Consider the following 5,816-nt stretch of genomic DNA (forward strand, 5'->3'; position numbering starts at 1 on the left):
TTTGGCCCAGAAAAGACCCTGGAACTTCTCCGACGCTCCTTCTGGTGGCCGGACATGGCTAAAGATTGTAAGGGCTATGTAAGGTCCTGTATCACCTGCCAAAAGAATAAGCCTTCCAGAAACAAAGTTTGGGGTCTGCTGCGACCCTTACCGATTCCTGAACGGCCTTGGCAAAAGATATCGTTAGACTTTATAGTCGAGCTTCCGCCATCACTAGACCACACAGCAATCCTGGTGGTCGTAGACCGCTTGTCCAAGATGGCCCACTTCATCCCGTTGAAGAAAACCCCTCGGCAGCCGAGACTGCGCGAGTTTTCATTCGTGAGGTAGTAAGGCTGCATGGGGTCCCCGAAGACATTGTCTCAGACCGAGGGGTCCAGTTCACGTCGAGATTTTGGAGGGCACTGTGCAAAGCCCTGGACATCAAATTGTCCCTTTCCTCTGCATTCCACCCTCAAACTAACGGTCAAACCGAAAGGACCAATCAGACCCTGGAGCAATACTTGAGATGCTACACTTCATTTACTCAAGATGACTGGATGCCACTTCTCCCCCTAGCGGAATTCGCATACAACAATGCCCGTCACTCAGCGACGGGCCAGTCCCCGTTCTTTGCCAACTATGGGTTTCACCCTGTCTTCCTCCCGGATTTGGTCCCGGAATGCCCAGTACCAGCATCGCAAGACGTAGTAACGTTTTTCTCCACGAACAATAAGAAGCTTCAAGAGGCCATCAGTCGGGCCCAGGAAGACTACAGGAAGGCATTCAACAGGAAACGGAGGGGAGATCTGGTGTTGCGGCCTGGGGAGAAGGTTTGGCTAGCGACGTCCAATTTAAAGATGCTTTGTCCGTCGAAGAAATTGGGACCCAAGTTTATAGGCCCCTTCTGCATTAAACGGATGGTCAACGAAGCGGCCTACGAACTCGTCCTTCCTGACACACTCAAAATCCACCCAGTCTTCCATGTGTCTCTGCTGAAGCCAGTAATCCCAGATGCCTTCCCTGACCGAGAATCTAGACCCCCGGAAGCCATAACGGTCGAGGGTGAGGAGGAGTTTGAGGTGGAATCAATCCTGAAGTGCCGAAGGAGGGGGGGCCAGGCCCAATTCCTAATCAAATGGAAGGGCTATGGCCCTGAGGACAATTCCTGGGAACCAGCCCAGAATGTCCATGCACCTAGACTTGTCCGGAGGTTCTTTCGCGATCACCCGTGGTGGAGAGATCGGGTGGGCATCCGGAGGTTGCCCGTAGGGGGGGGCAATGTCAGGGATCCCCTCGATCCCCGCCGCGATGGTCCCGGCGCAGGTGCAGTATGCCGCCCTGTGCAGGGACTCGAGCACTGGGTCCGGGCCGGCCGCGGCGTTCGAGTTCGCGCATGCGCAGAAGAAGCCGCGGCCGCCTGCTGGGCACCAATGGCAGCGCAGGGCGGGATATTTAAACGACCCTGAGCTGTCATTCAGTGCCTTCTGGTCTTACCTGTATCCTGTATCCGTGAACCTGTGTATTGTAAGTTGCTGACCCGGATTGTACCTGACCTTGCTGTATTTCTCCTGCCCAGACCCTTGCTTTGCCTGACCTCTCTCCTGAATGCCCCCTATTGGATTTGACCTGCTGTTGCTGACCTGGCGTGTGACCCGACTATTCTATGCCCGCTGCCTTGTACCTTGCCGTCCTCTCTGTTACCGACCCGGCCCGTCTGACCTTGCTCGTCCATCCATCCATCCCGTGCAGTGGGGTCTGCTGACCTCCTCATATCAGACTCTTCCCCGTGGGAGCCCTTGGCGCATACCACTACCACTGACGGACGCACCCAGTAGCCACGACCTGGTCTCAGGGGGCTCCAAGTCCATCCCCACCATCAGGGGCCCTGGTGAACAAGCACCCTGGGACTTAGACTCCGTGCGCTGGGGACGCCTACTCAGTGGAGTGCTAGTGGTACCGCCAGGCGGTCCCTTACATAAACCATGGCAACATCTAATGTTTGTGTAGTATTATGTTCAGCAGACTGTGTTCTATTGTTGTGACTTAGATGACGTTCAGAGCACATTTTATGCCCAATTCATGCAAAACTCCACATAATCCCAAGGGGTTCACATACTTTTTCTTGCAACTGTATAAAGACTTTTAAAGGGTTACCTAAAGACATTTTGGGTACCCTAGTTTTCCGCCATTTAACAGGTGTGTGTAGTTGTAAGGCTGGATATGTTTGGTATCCATTCACTTGATGGAACTATATTTTTATTATTTACCAAAAATTGGGCATTGTGTTTTGTGTGCTCTAAAATTTATTTTTAGTGTATTTTCTCTGAGACTAAAGATTTGATAAACAGTTGCACAAATATCATGCAACATACATTTTTGAAGGGGATTTTAAGTGTTTGGGTGGAACTTAAGTTTTCTACACTTTTTAACAAAAGTTTTTTTGTTTTTTTTTTGCATGGGGACAAGAAGCCCCCTATGTAATGCTTTTTTGGTGACAGGTTCTCTTTAATGAGACATCTCTTGACTAAAAGTGATGTCTCACCTGTCCTCCAATGCAGCTAATGGAATACACATCATGTTCCATTAGCTACTAATGGAGAAGCATGGGGACCTGGAAGTGAAATTTTACATATCCCTTCCGGGTAATAAACAGGAAGAGATCACCGAACAGACATTGTTTGATCTCCTTCCCTTCTACCTGGTGGCATCCACCATGCTCATCCTGGGTCCGCTGATGGGTGCACATAGCCCAGGAAACATGTTGGAGTGGCGTGTGTGGGTGGTGGGAGTAATGGGATGGAAGTGATCCGGTGACTGGATTGCCACTGGATCACTTCCATCTGATAGCTGGCAGTCAACCTTTCAGATTTACACACACCCCCGGCAGGGTGTGTCAGGGTCACAAGCCAGGGATCAAACAGGAGAAGTCAGCAGAGGTCAGGATCAGGCAGGGTCGGCAACAAGTCAGGCAGAAACGGGAACAGGAATACAGGATACAAGATACAGGGGCCCATGGAAAAACATACACCAAGGCCCTGACTGTGAGTCTGGCCATTCCTTAAATACAACCCCTGCAATCAGCTTCAGGTGTTTGGCTGACTGCAGGGGTGAGTCTCTGATTGCTGAGAGCACCCGCTGGCCAGCTCTGGTACTGCAGCCCACAAGGCAGGTAAGTCCCACCATTATTGGCAAGTCCATTCCTGACAGTACCCCATGTGTGTGAAGTAGAGAGAGAGATCCTGTACAAGGTGCCTAGAGTAGCCCAGAAGAACTCGCCCAGTGGTATGTCTCTTATGTTTTCCAGACTTGGTGCACAGCGAGTTAATTGGAAAACATGGGGGATGTGACAGACAACCACCACCCTACCCTGTGCTACACATGGGCGCTATGGCTTTTGAAATTGTGCTTGTTCATCTAGTATGCTAGAAATTTTGCTGTTAATGATATTCAAGTTTAATTAATTTTTTACTGGTTTCAAAGGAATCATGTTTTTCCCCAGCTCTTAGTAATAGTTATTATGGAAGCTAAGAAAATATATGAGCTGTCTAAGCTATGTGGGAATTCTGTAGATCTGATTGTTGAATAAGGCTCCTAGAGGTGACTTTTGGAGGTTTAATATAGGTCACTGAGTTTACAAAATGAGATACTGTACATATCTAGATTCTCTGGAACCTCAAACAGTTCTACCATGTCTTTAACATAGTTCCTGGCTGTCCACTGCCTCTAAAACAACTAAGGCAGGGTTCCCCAAAGTAATACCTAATGACCCTCAAAGGTCAATGGTACTATCCAATGGGCTGGAAAAATAGCATGATTATGGTCAATTATGGTCATTTAATCATTTGAGGTCTCTGTAGAGCTCCACACCAGTCCCTAATCACAAACACCAGTGGCAAGACAAGGTTACCCAGGGTAACCAGTGAGCATACTTCATTTGAACTGTTTTAAAGAGCTATGAGTAGACACATGTTATAGGAGAGGTGCCAAGACCTGACTACTGTGCAATTACTGAAAATTCAGCATTGAAATGACCACAATGTCAGCTGCTGATACCGAAGGAAGTGTCAACATATAAAGAATGTTATTATCATTTTTACCACCTACTCGTCCATAGTACATTTACTGCGGGCAGGGGGCACAGCAAAACTAGGTGATGTACTGGTACGTTGCCGAGCACATGTGCATTAGTGCACCCCCTGGGGCATGCAGCAATGTGATCCCATGATCACTGTGTCCAAGGACAAAGTCGATCACTTGGTACCAGGCTGAGTGGCCGGGGTATTATGTGATTGCTATGGCCACTCATAGTGATTACATGATATTTATGTAAGCAAACTGTAATGAATGGCTTTCATTTTCAAACAGTTTGTGTACTCTTGTGATGATCAGATTGGCCCACAACTGTACCCTGTACCATGTGATTAGCTGTAGCCAATCACAGCATGCCAACAGTAAGCAAGCTGTCATGAATAGAAAGCCTTTCATGACAGTGAACACTATTGCTTATAACAGTGATCATCACTGTTATAAACAATAACAGGGTAGAAAGAAAAAATTCCTGATTCCCCCCACCCCACCCCTCAGACTAGTAACTGAACTACTCAGATGAAAGTATGTAAAAAAAAATAGTAAAGGAAAAAAAAAGCTGTTTGTGTTTACATACTGTCACCAGTCAGTATCCCTGATCACCACCACACCAGTCATATAATGATGCTGTATTGCACTGAAGACAATATGAAAAATTAAAAAAAAAAATAAACACATTTTATTTAATTTCTTCAAAAAACTCACCATGCCTCTTTCTAAATCAGTTGGACTGTCTGCTTCCGAAAGAGGGGTAGTTTGGGAGGTATTTGTACTGTCCTGGCATTTTAGGGTCTCAAGAAATGAGATAGGCCATCAGTGCATCAATTTCCAAACTTACAGTATATAACATAATTTGTAGACTCTATAACTGTCACAAAAACGGAATAATATACACTGATTTGGGTTAATTTTACCAAAGAAATGTAGCAGAACACAATTTGGCCTACATTTATGAAAGATTATTTGCAAACTTTTATGACAGAAACTAAGGAAAACACATTCTTATTCAAAATGCCACCAAAAGAAATCTCTATTTGTGTGAAAAAATGATATAAATTTCACCTGCGTACAGTGTGCATGGTCAAGCAACTGCTACTTATTGTAGCACAGTGCTTAATAGCAACAAATGCCCTCGTCATGAAGGGGGTAAAACCTTCCAGAGGTCAAGTGGTTAATATGTATTGCTGGTACTCAAAGTACTATTTAATAAATTGTATTCATATACCGTATTTTTCGCTCCATAAGACGCACTTTTTCCCCCCCCCAAAATATAGGGGAAAATGTCAGTGCGTCTCATAGAGCGAATATGGAGCAGCCAGACTGGTATTCCTGCCTATTAGAATAATAGGCCGGCCGCTTGGCTCTTCTCTGCAGACCTCCAGCGGTCCTACCTGTTCCTCGGTCTGCTCTCCCCGGCTTCGGCATGGGCACCCTGCTGTGACAGCTTGCAACTTCACATCCGGGTGCCCACTGCGCATGCATGAGAAGCACTGCTCTTTGTGAATGGCCCTGTAATCTTCTGGGACCTGTCACGTGTACCAGAAGATTACAGGGAGGGAGGGGGAAGGACAACTCCGGAAGTGGGAGCAGGCACCTGTCAAATTCGGGTACCTGCTCCCCCCCCCCCATCCGTCCCCAAAGGTCCGCAGTCTCTGGTCTTCTGTACTATGACCGCAGTCTCTGGTCATCTCCTGTACTGTGTCCGCAGTCTCTGGTCATCTCCTGTACTATGTCCGCAGTCTCTGGTC

Source organism: Staurois parvus, unplaced genomic scaffold (assembly GCF_062004578.1).
Source record: "Staurois parvus isolate SC_StPar_1 unplaced genomic scaffold, SC_StPar_1.0 ptg000154l, whole genome shotgun sequence".
Taxonomy (NCBI): Eukaryota; Metazoa; Chordata; class Amphibia; order Anura; family Ranidae; genus Staurois; species Staurois parvus.